Source organism: Danio rerio, chromosome 8 (assembly GCF_052040795.2).
Source record: "Danio rerio strain M-AB ecotype USA chromosome 8, GRCz13ab, whole genome shotgun sequence".
Lineage (NCBI taxonomy): Eukaryota > Metazoa > Chordata > Actinopteri > Cypriniformes > Danionidae > Danio > Danio rerio.
In genome coordinates, this window is record NC_141028.1 from 36,948,147 (window position 1) to 36,966,203 (window position 18,057).

The window sequence follows — 18,057 nt, forward strand, 5'->3', positions numbered from 1 at the left end:
ACTTTTTGGTGGTTTACGGGGACATACCTTTGCCAACATCCTACGAACATAAAACTTGTGCCAAAATTTTTTATTTGAGCTACAAAAGGCAAACAACGCTTAAAAACAGCAATTTTAGTTTCACAACACACTCAAATTAACTATGTGACATTTTACAGGCTTATGGGGACAGACAAAATCATGGTTTACAAGGTCTGTTTACATGTTACACACAAACCTAGCCCCTTCATGGTTTAAAAGGACTGATTAACACATTTTACATATCACACTATTCTGCTATTGCAGTAAGGGTGACAACAGAACAGACTCTGGCTTTCCTCAGCTAGACACCTGCTAAACCCATCTCAGTTGCTAAGGTTCTGCCTGTCACTTCTTAAATGACAAAATACTATTTTGCTTAAAATACACTTTTGATTTAACAATTCTGTAGGCTTATTGTGTTGTATCAGTTAAACAATCTGTTTAATGTACTGTTGAACAATAACCTGAAAAAGACAGCATTTTAACATTAAAGTATGAAGAGTTAATTGTTTAAGGGCCTTTGCTCTTATTTTATAGGACAGTAGATATTTTGAAAGGCAACTTCAGATAAAAAAAGAACATAATTGGCAAAGAACCTTCAACCATGAACAACCAGAAGCACAACTGTACGATAACATATTCATTATTTTATTCTTTTACTTGGCCAGAGCACAAATGTTCCCCTCTGTGAACTCTGTGTGGAGTTTGCATGTTCTCTGTGTTGGAGTGGGTTTCCTCCAGGTGCTCCGGTTTCCCCCACAGTCCAAAGACAAGCGGTACAGGGGATTGAATACACTAAATTGTCCGTAGTGTGTGTGTATGAGTGTGTATGGATGTTTTCCAGTGATGGGTTGCAGCTGGAAGAACAACCGCAACGTAAAACATATTCTGGATAAGTTGGTGGTTCATTTCACTGTGGAAACCCCTGATAAATAAAGGGGTTAAGCCGAAAAGAAAATGAATGAATGAATGATTACAGCTTATAAACAAACTAATGGTATTTTAAAATTTAATTAAGTCGTTCAACAGATTATTCTTTTTCAAATTTAAATATTTATACTAGAACACAACATGGTAGTGCACTAGAATACTGTCAAATACAAAACATTGCCACTCAATGACAGAAATAAAAAAATAAACTTTTTTAATTTTACTTTTGAAGTCCAGGAAAACAGCAGGGGAACTAAACATGTATATACATTTTATTATGAAATGCATCAACTATTATCGCTCTGACAAGAACAAAAAATAGATGGATAAAAATAGATAAAAAGATAGAAAAAAAGAAAAAAAGATAAAACTAGACATAAAAGTTTGATTCCACAAATTGAATGATACATACAGAATGATATGAACACAAAACAGATTAAAAACTAAATTTCGTAATGTGACAGTAATATAATGTGTTATAATGTGACTAATTAATATCATACACATTTTCACTTTTTTGTCACAGTGACAATATTTGACCATTTTCAAACATGTCAATAAAAAACAAAAAACATGTCTTTTTGCTACTCAACACTGTTGTAAATGTTTAGTCTGAGGGACTGCATTTGTGGGTTATGTATTTTTGTGTGATGGGTATTGCCCAGGCTCATGAAGCAGACGTGGACCTGGACTGTGGAGCAGTACCAGACTGTGGAGTAGTGGCAGACATGGGTTGAGAAGCAGAGGCAAACTGTAGAGCAATGTAGAGACTACCCTAGAGTGATGATGGACTGTGAAGCACTGGCATGGAACAGAAGTGGGTTTGAAAATGGTTAAATATTGTCACTCTGTGACAAGGAAAAAAAATGAAAATGTGTATAATAATAATCAGTCTTTTGAACTCATTACAGCCTTCACGTCTGCTTTTGTCCATGGTCTTCTCATGTAGGTTGTTCTGCCAGTGCTAGAGCCTGAAAGCAAACAAGATGATTAACTGTTAGCATCACTGACTTTTAATAGATCATATCAACTGTTCATCAATATCGTTTAAAAGTCTCTTTCTTGGAAAAAAGGTTAATCCTTAGGTGTGCACTTACACCATGGTTATACATCACACAACTACATGATTTAACAGCAACATATGCGAGTATAACTTTCAGTAGCTGCTTTGAATCATTGTGGACTATTGAAAGTGATATGACCTTTCCATGTAAAGACTTTTCTTAATTTTAAAAAAAGGCAATCAATAATTTCATAATATTCCCTATTATATTTTTCCACTGGAGAAAGTCTTCCGTTTTTTAGTTTAGCTGAATAATAAAAAGGTAAAAACTGCAAAGGTCAATATTATGAGCACAAAAAATAAAATAAAAATATATAAAATTATAAAAATTAAAATTTATTTTTTGATTTTTTTGTCAGCCAGATATCGCAGAGCCCTATTTAAAAATGGCCAGATACAAAAGAGAAAGTGATAAATGGAAGACATTGACGAGAAATGTAGCATAGGAAAAAGCATTTGTGCATTTGCGCTACAAGCACTGCGATAGAAAGTCTGAACGTGTATTGAGTGCTGCTGGAAACATTGCGACTCCAACTAGGTCTGCTTAATCCAGACAATGTGTCAGCATGTTAGCTTTTCTGTCAAATAATTTACCAAAAACAGTGGAGAGTTAGTAGCCTACGCTGTTTTTTCCTCAACATCTCATTTATATTGTTATCAATAGGCTAATATTTTTTGTTCTTCTTTTTATTATTATCATTATTATTATTATTAGTTACTATTTATATTATCACTGATACTGAAAAGTGTTATTTAGGCTATTTGTGAAGTTCTTAAAAATGTAACATTTAATTATTATACAGGAGGGGGGAACCAGTGAATATTGTCCTCACCACTTAAAAAAATGTGTAAATAAAAACAAAAAAAAAAAAACTAAAAATAAAGGATAAAAGGAAAAGCATGCTCTTCATCATTTTTCATAATCTGATTTGTACATGCTGCTGTGTGTGTGCACTTAGGCTAGACGAGCAGAGTACACACATCTAAAGTTATCTTACTGTGAGCGTTTTAATGGTCAAATAGGTGTCAAAATGCTGTGTTCAGTGATCATTTATAAGAAGCTTAAAGCACAGTTTGTTTCATATTTTTATTCTATTGTACATATTTCCCTTTGCTCATTTACAGGGAGGAAAATAACTGCATATATACAGTTGAAATCCGAATTATTAGCCCTCCTGAATTATTAGCAACCATTTTCCACCAATTTCTGTTTAATGGAAAGAAGATTTTTTTTCAACCCATTTCTAAACATAATAGTTTTAATAACTAATTTTTTATAACTGATTTCATTCATCTTTGTTATGATGACAGCACATACTTTACTATATATTTTTCAAAGTACAAGCATTCAGATTAAAGTACAATTCAAAGGCTTAATTAGGATAATTGGGCAAGTCATTAATATTGACCTTAAAATAGGTTTCAAAATATTTAAACCTGCTTTTATTCTAGCCAAAATAAAACAAATAAGACTTCCTCCAGAAGAAAAAAAATATTATAGAAAATACTGTAAAAAAAATCCTGAATTTGTTAAACATCCTTTTGGAAATATTTATTACAAAAATATAAATAAAAAATTCACAGGAGCGCTAATAATTTTGACTTCAGCTGAAAAATCGTTTTGAATAATCTTGTTTGCAATTATGACAAAAATAATCGTGATTATGATTTTTCCCATAATAGAGCAGCCCTTACTGTATGTGTAATGTAGCCTACAGTAGATTATGTGATGTGATCAATTAAAAAATACATTTTCTTTTTTCTTAGTAATAAACATGCTTTTACACTATACTGTATGCTTTAGAAAAGATACAATAGATGGTGAGAAGTATAGCCCCAGGCTGCAAAAATTAAACAAATATAAGAATGAAGTTGTTTAGCCTTTATAGCGCCCTATTAAATTGTGTTGGGGTAAAAAGAATGTTTACATTTCTTTGACTATCATGGCGATGTTATTACCTCAAATCTTAAACATGCGCACATTGCAAGAAATGAAAATCGCGTCACAGCACACACTACAAAATATTAAGGTTATCGAGTCAATGAAACACATCACCTGATTGCAGTATAACTTGCTTTATCAATAATTATTATTATTTATTATAGGCCAGGTTACAAATATTTGAAAATCTGTCACTACATGCCAAACACTCAAAATAGGTTCCCTTTTGCATAGCTATTAGTGGCAGTTATGAATTAAATAAATGGGCATATCGGCACGTAAGGTGAGTCGCCTATTATTTATCGTCTGTTTATTTTTCTCTGTTCATTTCTTTCACATGCATGCAGAGTGAACAGTCTGTGCTGTTTCTGCTTGTTTAATAGAGCGCCTCCTCTTATAGCCGGCCTATTTCGGTATAAAGGACAAAAAAATTTTTTTTATATACTGTATGCTATTCTATCCCCTATATTAAACACAGCAAATGTATAATTAAATATTAGAAACATAAATATTTTAAGTTTCTAAAAGCACATTTTAATGTTTAAGCATTGTTTATTGGCCGTCGGCGTCGATGATGTGCACCTCTCAAAAAATGTAACTACAAGTCGCAACGACACAGAGCGCAAGGTCGTGATTTGTTTGATGGTCGTGATTGGTCGGCTTGGCAGCGCTGACAAGTCTGGGGGCGGGACCAAGAGCCGTGCGAGTGGTGCGAGCCCAATAGAGCGATTGTTTACACGTGTGGAGTCCCATGAAGGAGCTCTGGATAGAAAGTTTTGTTTTGTGTTTATCTCATAGTTAAAGTTGTTCCACGTCCGCCGGTTCCAGCCTCAAAATGAGCGAGTTTGAGTCACTTGCATGTTCAGGAAGCGTTTAGAAAAAACAAAACAACAGCGAAGAAACTCAACACAGAGGAACATTAACACCTCACTGCCAACTAGCGTTTTGAAAGTGTTAATGCAGACCAACAGAGACATTGCGCAGAAGTAAAATAAACAGCTACGCGGGTTGCATGTGCCGTGGGTTACGCCGATCATAACGCAGAAGTATAAACCAGGCTCTATAAACTTTAATTTCATAAGTGCATACAATATAATATTAATAATAATAAGACAATTAGCATGTTTATCAAGGTGAACGACATGCAGTGAGTGGATAATTCCATATGTGCAATATGTACATTTAAATCTCTCCATTTTGCTGTAATGGCTGTGCTGTGTTTGACTGGCAATAGCTTTTAGATTATAACCCGCGACCCACTTATTAATATGCAGCCTTTTTTGATTACATGGGGCCAGTTGCACCAGCAGTGTGTAAGTTAAAATGAAGCCTAGTTGTGACTTAAAGGGACACTAATTTACAATGTACGCACTACTAAATATTTCTGTGTTGCAGCATTTCACTCAGTTTAAACCTAACGCTGTGTTCCAACTAAAAATTTACCGCAGCCTCCCCCCATGTATAATGGTAGAAAAGAGATGACGGTGAGATTAGTTTACATCGAGGAGCTTGCGATGATCTCCCTCTATTCACAGCCTTATTTTCTTCCTAAATCTCGCATTTCTTTCGGTTTGTGAATGAAGAGTTTAATTTTGTTTCAAGAAATGTTTTGTGTTAACATACATTTCTTTATGACTGGGTTTTTTCTCCCTGCTATTTTTTCTTTAACGTGTAGAATATTTAAAAAATCAAGTTTTATGTTTTGATAACTTTGTGTAATTTGTGTGCATTCACAGCAAATTTTCAAAGAACAGTTATATGTAGATGCATTAGTTGCAGAATTCTAAATCAGTTTAACGATTGAAACACTTTTTATTTGATATTAGGTGATTTAATGCAACTATGTATGACTTTACGGAGAGCTTATGACCTTACTAACTACGGTTTGCCTTAAGAGCATGTGGTGCAACCGAAGTGAAAACAACTTTAGTTATAAACATGCCAGTAGTTATTATTATTATTATTATTATTATTACTACTACTTCTATTATTATTAGGCAATTTTCTGAAGCAACCCCTGTAACCAATTTAGTGCTTTTGGGTTGTTGTTGTTTTCGGTTAAAGCGCAATGCCCCATTAACACCTCAGACAGGCTGCTTCATTAATAGCCAAACATTTTGTTTGAGATGAGGGCAGGGGTATATCTTGAGTATATTTCACAAGCAAGGTTGACACAAAATCCCCGGTTATATACCTTTTACCTATAGGCCAACTTCTGGTAATGTAGGCTTATATAGGCTGTTTCTATTCACAGCAACTTATGGACTGAACTACGTGTTAATTAAAATTTCTATATTAGGCTCGTAGCAATTGATATTGGGAGTCATGGAATATTGTTTGCATTTATTTTGCATATTGTTTGCAATATCCTACTTTAATAATAATAATAATAATTAATATTATATTAAAAAGTTTTTTCTATTTCTAAATAAATAGCCTACTGTAAATTAGGCCTACAACCATTAATGATTTATATATGAAATTAGAAATGAAATTCTTAATAATATTTGTAAAGGAAACAAATATAGGTCTTATATGTGCCGTTATATATATTTCAATTAATATGGAATATAAGTGCATGTTTTCACCAAAACTATGATAGATTTTTTTTTTAAATGTGTGATTGTGTAAAACAATATACTTTGCAAATAAAATAATGTTTTTTTTTTCTCTCTCTCTAAAGAAATTGTTACCACCTCGTTTAGAGCATCATTATGGGCATTTTACGTTATAACTAATGTGGGTCAAACAATAGATCTGTGACAGAGAAACTACAGGTTTTGGGACACACTCGTCACTACATCGTTCTTTTCCCAAACGACACATTGTACTATGATATTTCTGCCGCGAGTTACGTTGTTGTTTGGGAAACCCAGCCCTGGTGCAGAGCCAGAGGAAGAAGCGTGCTGCGCTTGTGGAGCAGATAAGAAGCAAGAGAAACTTCTAGACCAGGGGAGAGTTTCCCAAACAACGACATATATCTGAATGAAGGGGTAATCTACTGTATTTTAGCCTAATTATTATTTCTAATGTTTACACACTGTGAAATAGGCTAATCCAATCTTAAAAAAACACACACACTAAATCATTTTTTGTGAATTGTTTTTATTCCAAGCTAAATAACATTTTAGAAAATGTTGCATATCAAGCTGTTGGTATCTCCTCGCGGTTGAAATTGGCTGTTATGCGAAAAAAAACAAAAACAAATATTAGCTCGCAGGCTAGTTGCTTTTTAGATTTAATTTAAGCCTATATTCAGCTGACAGCGCACACTCAGCCGCGATACAGAGAGAAAAAGTAAATAATAGATTCTTTAATGTAAACGACTAAGAAAAACTTCGGCTATATACTCGGGAGAGGACGTAATGAGATCTAGACTGGCTGTAAAATATATACACCAATAGTAATAGTTAATCAACGCATTTTATTTAAAAAAAATCTACTCATTTTAATATTGCGATTTTTACATTTTTTAGAGAATGTCTGTTTTTATTAACTTTTCTGTCATTTATTTCAAATTTGTCATTATTTTATTAATTTGATGATGTTAATATTTTACATAGGCTATTTTATATACACATCTAAAATCATTCAAATTAAGGTTGTGACGATGAGGAAATTTCCCCACCGGTTAATCGACATGTGACAACACCGGTAATACCGGTATCATAGTGGGGGTCGGGGTTTCCTCTTTTCTTTCTGCTTTTAAATAGCTTATAAATGCATATAATACTTTCACTTTCAGTTTTGCGGGAATTGCCAATTCGGCGTAAATTGTTTGAATGGACGAATGTGATGAATGTTAGAATGTTTTTAAAACGAATAAGAAAATAAAATAGCAAGATAAGTAATTAAATTGCACAAAGTTTAAATAAGATTAAACGAATGAACAAGAAACAAATATAAAAGAAAAGCTTTCAAAATTACATTACAAAAATGACAGGTTGACACAGTCTTTAAAAAAAAATAAAAAATAAAACATTGTAAATTGGCATTTATTAACAGTGAGGTTTACTTGTTCTTTGCGAGGAATCCTGGCCAATATGTTGACCATCTCTGGCTTAAGATGGGATCTTGTGGGGCTTACTATGTTCCCCATCGTGCTGAACACACCCTCAGATGAGCAGCTTGTTGCACGTAAAGATACTTTTTGGTTACATTTGCTAACAGGGGGAACATGTTTGGTTGTCTTTTGTTGTCCTACCTGACTTCAATAGAGTGGAGGAACTATGACGTCAATTTGTATGCAAAAACCCGGAAGCGAGTTAGCATTTTAGCACTTCCGGTTCCCTCGTCCCAAAGTCAATGGGTTTTTTGAATGGGGTTTCAGTAAAATCGCTCAAATAAGGTCCGTGGCTAACACCAACTCAATATACTTTCACGTTTTGTTCTACGACATAAAACACATCAGTTACAGCACACTCTTCAACTTTTAAATCGATTATGCTTCTTTAAAAAGACGGTTGCTATCAAGTTGCTAAATGAGACTACAGGCTGCGTCGGGGGCATTATACGTCATCGAGCTGATCTGGTCTGGAGCGCAGCTCGCTTGGGCGTTTGGATTAGTCTGTGATTTAAGTATTTTCAGAATAGTATTTTATAGTTTGTTGTATTATTCTAATTGAGAATTCAGATTGTGTGTAGATAATTCCTTCACATGTAAAGGCTGTCGAGACAGATTCATTTGTTGATCATTCATTTTAATTAAACGATAATATGAAGATACTGCTCAGTTTCTTTCCTGCTCTCAGTAATGCAAACGTGTGAATAAATGTGTAAAAATACATGCATGTTAACTGTCATTTTAACGTGATCAAGTGATTTCTCGTCTTTTTTTCTTCATCAACACATTTAACTCTGTCATAACTGCAATATTTACACTCCTCCATAAAACGTATAGCAGATGTGACTGTATTGGGCTGTTTTTCGCTGTACTTCGTGACACAAAAGGAATATTGAATGTTATTCTGTGTCCATGATGATGAAACCTGCAGGCATTTGATAGACTTGTTCCTCCTCACGCCGTCGTCTGTTAAGGTAAGCGGGCTGTGTGCACGCGAGCGATACACTTATTTAAATATGTCTCATAATAATACTATATAGGCACATTTATACACATTTTTTAAACTTTTAGAACAACCGCAAAGCAAAACATGTATTTCCCACGTAAAAACGATCCAAAAGGCACAAAGGTCTATGTGTGTTTGCGTATTTATTAGTTTATAATATATAGCGTGGATTACAATATAATATACTGAGAGATTAACTCTTTGTCATGGACGTTATTTCTAAAAATAAGCTTGATAAGTCGTCTGTAGTAGGGTGGGGCTGACGTCACTGACGAGCGCCCCGAGGGCGCTGTAGTCCGTTTATAGCCTTATGTTAGCTTTTTAAGTCTTGCGTTTGCATTTAAGATCCAAAAGTGCTCAATGTTATATTTTCGTGTGACAATTATCCGGCTGAACAAAACGTGTAAGTGTAATGAACAGTGTTTGAACACAGAGCGTATTATTCGCAATCTTCGAAAACCCTATGGGAAAATCCTATAGGGATTTCCACGAGGGAACCAGTTTTATGCTAGCAGCCGATTAGCCTACAAAGTGACGTCATAGTTCCTAGTTCCTCCACTCTATTTCTTAATGTATTATTTAGCCTATTGCATTATATATTAATAGCTTAGTCCTTATGAACAATCCGTTTATAAAATAGCCTTATTAACGAATTTATAGGCTAGTGAAGAATAAACCGAATATGAAATATGATCCTTGCATAATGATCACAACTAAACAAGCTAGCACTCATTTTATATATAAACTTTAAATAAAAAAGAAAGAAATGTTAAGAAATTAAACATTGTGTAAAAAATCTAAAGACAGGCTAAATAAAAGTAATTTTATTTAACAGGCTAAAAAAATAATCAACATGTAAATGTATAAATATTTCGATAAGTATTGTTATGGAATATTTATAACTATATGATCTTGCTTTTTTGGTTATATCCATACAAGCTTTGAGCTCTCTTACAAGCACAGTTGACAGGCGCAGGTGTCTTATGTCACTGTCAGTGGCGGATTACACACAGCATACTCTGGCAAGATGTTTTATTTGTTGCCGATTGGCGTGTTGTTCCTTTTTTAAAACACCTTTTGTTTTTAAAATCCCTCAAGGTAATGTTGTCTATCGAGTTATATAGTCTCCCTCGGAGATATTGTAGTTCAGTAACATGCTTCGCAGCATATAACCGTGAAGCTTAAATAGGCTGAGCATATTTTTATTAATTTTAAGACACATTAATACAAACTAGCCACCGTTTGATTTTTTTTCGTTTACGTATATTTTTATCAATCGAAAAATGCAATGAATAGTTTAATTTGGTTTTCATTTTATTAGAATTAATATAATTAATAGGCTACACAACTCCTATTGGCTCGAATTGCGTTTTGACAGATAAGGCGTGACTTTCTGGCTCAAAGATATTTGTGCCTGTTAATTTCAGCGCTGTATTTTGAAAGATTTCGCAAAGGCTTCAGCTGTTCTACCTGTCAGCTGGTACCAGCCTCAGTTTTGCGACTTGACCTGTGTGGCGTTTCGATGTCTGAATGATAGCGAGAGAGAGATGAGATCAGACCTCAGATTCGATGTGTTGCCGCACTTCACAGTTACTTTATAGCAATTTTTAATATTGGCTCACCTAAATTAACTTTTCATTTATTAAAAGCCGAAATATTTCCAGACAGATGAAGCAACTTTCGGTTTTTAAAGACAGCGGCCTCAGTGATAAAAGACGCGCGCACACAGGTTACATTCTTGTAGGCATATTCATCTTTTATTTTTTTACATGAAATGCATAAAGTGCAAAAAAAGAAGAGCTGAACTTCGGAAAAAGTGCTCACTTCAGTTGCCGTGATGATTGCTTTGTTTCTCTGCAGTTGGCTTGTCGATGGCGCGGCATTGCTACATCATTCTTGTTTTAATAAAAATAAGATATTTATTATTAAACACTGTGAGATGATGGTCGCGTGATTTTTAAAATGAGAGTATGCCTTGCATATTTATTCTCACGTGATAAATGAAATATGACGCATTACTATGTTCAGATTTTAATTATAAAGCATGCTCTGGCCTTAAGTAAATTATTACGAATTCTATTTTCCATTTAATTAAAATAAATATTTAATAAAAAAATAAATAAATAAAACGAATACTTAGAAAAAACAAATGTGAGGACGGTGTCACGGTAAAAACGTGATGTCACCGGTGTTGCGTCTTAAAACCGGTATCACCGTCAACACCGTCTATCGTGGCAAGCCTAATTTGCTTTTTTAACTTGTGAGAGAAAAGCGAATTTTACCTGTCAGTGGCTGCACATTGCTCCTAAATAGCATAAAGCATTTCTTTCTTTTGTAACATTCTTTTTTTTTTTTTTACTTTAACCCATTAAAAGAAAAAGTGTCATAATAAATACAATTATTATTAAAAATGCAATTAAGTTTTGTCTGTCGCATAGTTAACTATGTGATGTGGGTAAATGGTGTTTCAATGCTGCAAGTCCTATATTTCAAACCTGCGGGAAGCACTGTAATTGATCGTTTTTTTTTCCCAATAAGGTGGTTTAATAAATACATTACAATTTTTAATTAAAAGTTATTCACATTAAATAATAATAATAAAAAACATTGGTTTAAAGAATGTTAAAAACGCAGGATTATGTTTTAAATAACTCCAAATCGAGGCATTCATTTTAGGCCTCTACAAACTACAAAACGTCAATGCAAATTAATGCAATACTATATGTAAAAACAAACTATTATATACTATAGTGGCCTATAAAAAATGGTCAATATTGCCTTATTTCTCGTCTCGCTCAGCACATGTGCATTGAATCGCAAGTGACAGATACAGAGGAAATTAATAAAAATAATATAGGCTAGATTTAAAATAATATAGCCCACCTAGCAGTTTTCTTTAAAATTATTATAGGCCTGTATATAAAAATGGACTGAAAATTCTTGTAGGCCTTTTGTGATGTTCAGTTATAAAAATGCTTATCTGTACATTTGTAAAACTGTCCTGTTTAGGCTATACTGCTTCTGCTTTTGAAAAGGAAAAAAATAGTCTGGGCTATACTTTGAATTAATCAAAAACAGTTATAGGTTCAGTTTGAAATTTAACTTGATAAACAGTTAATAATGGCACCTGATGTTCAAAGAAACATCAATGGGGCGTCGATTAGGGATGTTCGGTTCTGGGTTTTTTGGATGAGACTCTTAACTCCTAATTTTGGAGTCGGTGGAATAAATAATGCATTCACTTAAAATAGTGCAAGGATTAAATATGCTGTCTCATATCGCACTTTACACAATGCTACTACGTCAATTCCAACATTGTGTTGTTCTCTGGTCAGATAAAACCAGCAGTAAATCATTTCCAGCCAAAATAAAATAGTTATCAACCTAAACTTTTTTACAGCATATTTTAATTGTCTAGTTTAACTAGTTTAGTTTAACTTAGAAAATTACAATGCAATCTTGGAGACATAAAGTTAAAACATAATTTTAATATCAAAATGTTTAATGGAAAGATGAGTGGCAGTTCATTAACAAATAATCCCAACTGAGCCCAAACAATGTTAAAAACTATATAGAATAGTCTAATTATTTAGTATAGTCTAAGTATCTAAATACTTTACAGAGAGAATAAAATAATCTGTGGTTGTTCATTTCTTTGTTTATTGATCGGTTGAAGTGTCAAAAAATAAAGTAGCTAGCTTCTTCATTTGATTTAATGACCAATTAAATATTAAACCACATACATGAAATATTTAACTTAAATAATTCATTCATAAACAAACCTAAAATAATAAATAAAAGCAGTGTGACAGAGCAGTATATGCTTTAAGGCACAGTCTCTCTTATAAATGTGGTTTTCTTTAAAGTGTACTTTTAAATAGCTCATTAGTTTACTCTTAAATATTACTGTTTGTTTGTGCAATTTGTTAATTATTGTAATTTAATAAAGGTGTGTTAATGAGACGGCGGAAGAAAAGGAGTGACTCAGACCTAGTTTTTGAACATTTTACCTTGACTATATTTTTATTTAAAAATCCTCTTTTGGAAGTTTTTGCGTTCCCTCGCAGATGTTTTGCGTTCTCGCAAAACTGTTTTTCCACAAACACTTCCTGTTCACTTCATACATGTCAACCCTCCTGTTTTACCAGGATTCTCCCAAGCCTTCCGTTTTTGCTGTGATTCTCCCATATTTCTCTTTCTTTCCATTAAAGCTGTGGGTCGATCATCGCTCTTCATATGCAACCTGTGAATTAGCGAATGCATGTATACGGATGTGCTAGGTATGATAAACTGATCCCAGATCAGCTTCTATACACACCATTTAAAGCGACACCTCTGTTATCAAACAAGTGATGAGCAGCAAATGAATATCTCATTTTCTTTTATTTCATATCAGAGGTGTCAATTTAAGAATGCACAGATCTATAATGAAAGTATTCCATTACTTAAGTAACTGTTTGTGCTCATTTAAGAGAAAATGAGTTGTGTTTAAAATAAAACACACAGGACGAACATGTTTACATATTGTTAAGTATATTTGTCTGTTTAAACACAGATCTGAATCCTGCACTTTAGCTCCTCTTTAAATGGCATGTACAGAAGTTGATCTGGGATCAGTTTATCATTCCCTGATTCAGAGGTTGCATATGAAGGGCGATGATCAACCCACAGCTTTTAATGGAAAGAAAGTAAATGCAGACATTTTTATATTTGTTTCAGAATGCTTTCAAAAATAAAAATATATGAGAAATATGGGAAAATACTTAACAATAGTATGATAGAGGGATAGAATGGTAAAATACAGGAGGGCTGACAGGTATGAAGTGAACAGGAAGTGTGGATAACGCAAAACATCTTTGTGAGGGAACAAAAACTTAAAAATATATATATATATATATTCCTATCACTGTTTTTTTTTCTACCATCCTTTTTTTTTCTCCCACTCAGTTTTTTTTTCTTCCACCCAATTTTTTTCTTCACCATCACGTCCCTTCCGAGTCTCCGTACTAATGCCTTAAAATGTAACTTAATAAATTTTTTTTAATGACATTTGATTGTAACATTTAACTTTTTCCTAACACTGATTTTGGTTGGTTAAGGTTTTGTGAAGCGTGATTCAGTAATGCTGATTTTACTATATTTATTTACCGGTTATAGAATAGTCTAACCGTGGATTAGCTTGCATGTATGGGCATAGTTTGACGTCTTTACCTAAAACTTTAAACCTTTATAGGCCTATTATAGGCCCATATAAGGATAATAAAATTTGATATAAAGCACTCGTTTGGCAATGAACCATGATCTGTCTGCGTTGATAAATGGTATAAAATCAATAATAGCAAAACTGCATATCATTATTACTATAAAAAAGTATATTACTGCCTTGAGTCAGTAACTTAGGCAGTAATGCAAAGTAATAATTAATGTGAATAAATAGCCTAAATGAAAGGAACAAGAGGGACCAAAATTAGTCATGGGATTAAAATGCCTCCTCAGTTATGATATCCTGGCGCCGGGCCTGCTACCTTCGCAAGTATATTATAAACATACGGGAAGTAGGGCTATGCAATTAATCGAAAATTCGATTTTGATTATGGCTTCAAACGAATATGAAAATCATTAATCGAGATAAAACGATTGTTGCATCATATATCGTCCTCTTTTCAGTTGTACACATTTGTTGCTCTGCAAAGCTCAGTTTCACGTGAATATTACTAAAAGCATGCATTGTAATTTTGCAGCACGGCATGTGCATCATTCATTGATGTACATTCGAATCATTCATGTTTTAAAAGCATGAATGAGACCGCATGGTTTGTGTATGCGGCACACACATATTCGCACACTGTGTGCTCAGAGCAAAGCACACACATCTAAAGTTATCTTAATGTGAGCATTTTAATGGTCAAATAGGTATCAAAACGCGATGTTCAGTGATTATTCATATTAACTCTCATTTAAGTAATAAACAAACTAGTTGAGAATCAAAAGACATGTGAAAGAGAAACCATAAATCAGAACCGTACTGCTCTTAAAGTGAAAGTGCGTGATATTCCTGCTGCCGACTGTTTTTACCATTAATCAAACAACAAAAGAAGACAATCCCTCACTGTTCTTGTCTGAAGGACTTTAGTAGCTATAATCAAAGTTTTTTTTTTTTTACAGTGAAGATGCTTAAAGCACAGTTTGTTTCATATTTTTATTCTATTGTACATATTTCCCTTTCCTTTGCAGGGAGGAAAATAAATGAATACAGTTGAAATCTAAATTATTAGCCCTACTTTCCCCCCCAATTTCTGATTAATGGAAAGAAGATTTTTTTTAACCCATTTCTAAACATAATAGTTTTAATAACTAATTTTTTATAACTGATTTCATTCATCTTTGTTATGATGACAGCACATATTTTACTAGATATTTTTCAAAATACAAGCATTCAGATTAAAGTACGATTCAAAGGCTTAATTAGGATAATTGGGCAAGTCATTGTATACCAGTAATTTCTTCTGCTGACCATCAAAAACTATTTTGCTTAAGGGAGCTATTAATATTGACCATAAAATAGATTTCAAAATATTTAAACCTGCTTTTATTTTAGCTGAAATAAAACAAATAAGACTTCCTCCAAAGGAAAAAATATTATAGGAAATACTGTGAAAAATTCCTGAATCTGTTAAACATCATTTGGGAAATATTTATAAAAAATAATAATAATAATTTCACAGGAGCCCTAATAATTTTGACTTGAACTGATAATCATTTTGAATAATTGTGATTAAAATGATGACCAAAAAAATCGTGATTATGATTTTTCCCATAATAGAGCAGCCCTAGCGGGAAGCACTGTAATTGATAAAAAAATAAGGTGTGTATTAAGGACATTTCAGTATTTATTAAGTGTTGTCCACAATAAATAATAATCATATTAATAAAAACACTGATTTAAAAAGTATTTTGTGACACCTACATCTATCATTACAAACACAGGTTTGTTTTAAAATAATAACTCTGTACCAAAGCGTTTATTTTAGGCCTGTATAAACTATAAAACATCTCTGCAAATTAATGCAATGCAATATAAAAAACAAAATTCAATATTTTGTCAATATTGCCTTGTCTCTCAGCGCACAGGCACACGCACTGAACTTCAAGTAACAGACAGAAAAAATAATTTAAAATAATGTAGCACACCTTGCAGCTTTCTTTAAAATTATGATAGGCCTGTATATAAAAATAGCGCCAGACCGTTTCTCAGTATTTCGCTGGTAATGTTTTTAAATAAATAATTAGGCCTACTTAAATATTAATTTGCTATTAATGTACAGTAATTGAGACAAAATAACATAATAGTAAAATATAAATATAATAAAAGTAAAATAAGAGTAATAATAAGAAAAAAATAAGATTTTTAATAGGTAAAAGTAAGAGTAAAATATAATCAACAAAATGTAAATTAAAACTGTGAATTAATAGGTATATAAAAAGCTTATTTATTGACCATCTTAGTCCTATCACTTTAAAATAACAAACACTGTTTATCACTCTACGACGCAATAGTTTTTATTCATAACAATTTGCTTTTGTATGTTATTATTAGCAGTAATAATTATTATATCCATATTTATATTTGTTTTATTAAAAAAAAGCTTAGATTTGCCCACCTGCAGGTTTTAGACCATATGCGGGCAACATGTTTTTTAGGATATAACTCAGGTTTATGACAACACTTAGTTATTATTGTTCATTTATTCATTTGCTGAAAATTAGAACTGCATTTAGAAATAGTTTTGAAACAAATACTTGCGCTTAACAAACGCAACTAATTATTATTATTAGGCTAACTGATGTCTGTGCGTAAAGATTTTCCAATCCACCAAGAGCGAAAGTGAAAGTAGATCATTTATCTCTCATTCTCGCGCGGTAGATGCTCTGTTTAACAGTTTTCTGTTAAAAATAACTGTTAACTGTTTGCTTGTGAAATGCTCAGTTTTTCCACTTAAACTTACTTTACGTCATGTAAATAGCAAATGCGCTTATGGCACGATGCAAGGCTATTAAAGGGAATGGGAGATGAGACTCTGATTGGTTTATTCTCAAAATACACCTATAACTCATTAAGAAAATAAACTCAACCCTTTAGATCATGCTTAAAATTTGCTTAAAATAAAAAAGGCCTAAAATGCACATTATTTTTAAAGTAATTTTAGTTACTTAGTTTCTTCCTGCATTGTTATTGACAGAAATTCTTAACATCACCACCATCACTGTCTGGCTTCCTGGATTTCTGTCAAGATTCACCTGTTATTTCCTGAAGGGAAAAAGTGAGAGAGACATTATTATTCACTTATTTAAATTATTTAATTATTTTAATTATTATTAGTTTATTTTCTTAATAAATTAAAACGTGCACTCATTGACTTCCATGTTATTATTTTTCCTACTATTGGACTTTTCTACTTTACAAGTTTATTTTTTCTGTTAAACGAAAAACAAGGTATTTTGATGGAAGAAGAAAACCTGCAATCATTGACTTCCAAAATAAAAACACCAAAAATATGGAAGTCAATGAGTACAGGTTTTCATCTTCCATCTTCTTTTGTGTTTAACAGAAAAAATAAACCCATAAAGGGTGTGCAAATGATGACACATTTGTCATTTTTGGGTATGAGCCAGTCACAGAGTTGTTTTCTACAGAGGTTTGTTAATTCTTGACAAAAGAATTAACAAACCTCTGTAAAAAACAACTCTGTGTTGGTCAAAGCGACTGGCTCATGGAGGTACTAAAACAGAAAAGCAAAGATAAAGAAAATTCAACATTCGTTTACTTACTTTTAAAGTCTCGCATAACAAACCATGCCCTCATAAACCATGAAGAAACACATGTTATAATAGTCTACTGCTAGCACCATGTAAACCTACACATACTGTGTCCTCATAAACCATGAAGAAACACAGATTGAAGGAAGTGAAGGATGAGCAAATGATGACAAAATTGTCATTTTTGGGTGAACTATCCTTTTAAGGAGTGTCAA

The 18,057-nt window shown here is 32.8% G+C and overlaps 2 protein-coding genes and 1 long non-coding RNA gene across 42 annotated transcripts in view; 1 reads left to right on the forward strand and 2 right to left on the reverse strand.

Moving 5' to 3' along the window:
* The window catches only part of LOC141375838 (uncharacterized), a 488,480-nt gene that overhangs the window by 364,972 nt on the left and 105,451 nt on the right, over positions 1-18,057 (reverse strand). For 3 of the 40 annotated variants that reach the window (XR_015498133.1, XR_015498132.1, XR_015498131.1), the window contains one exon: positions 17,237-17,333. The exons of the other annotated variants lie outside the window; for them this stretch is intronic. The gene's annotated coding sequence lies outside the window, so the exon portion shown is untranslated. Of the gene's footprint in view, positions 1-17,236; positions 17,334-18,057 lie in introns of those variants that run through there. 40 annotated transcript variants of the gene reach the window in all.
* LOC147842737 (uncharacterized) lies at positions 1,014-17,333 on the reverse strand. Its single transcript, XR_015498203.1, has 3 exons — positions 17,237-17,333; positions 1,861-1,922; positions 1,014-1,752 (listed from the first exon to the last, which is right to left on the reverse strand). It is a non-coding gene; the product is annotated as an uncharacterized LOC147842737 (long non-coding RNA).
* LOC141375805 (E3 ubiquitin-protein ligase RBBP6-like) overlaps positions 14,040-18,057 on the forward strand; it is a 46,824-nt gene continuing 42,806 nt past the window's right edge. Inside the window, exon 1 of the mRNA XM_087264905.1 lies at positions 14,040-14,558. The gene's annotated coding sequence lies outside the window, so the exon portion shown is untranslated. The remainder of the gene's footprint in view (positions 14,559-18,057) is intronic.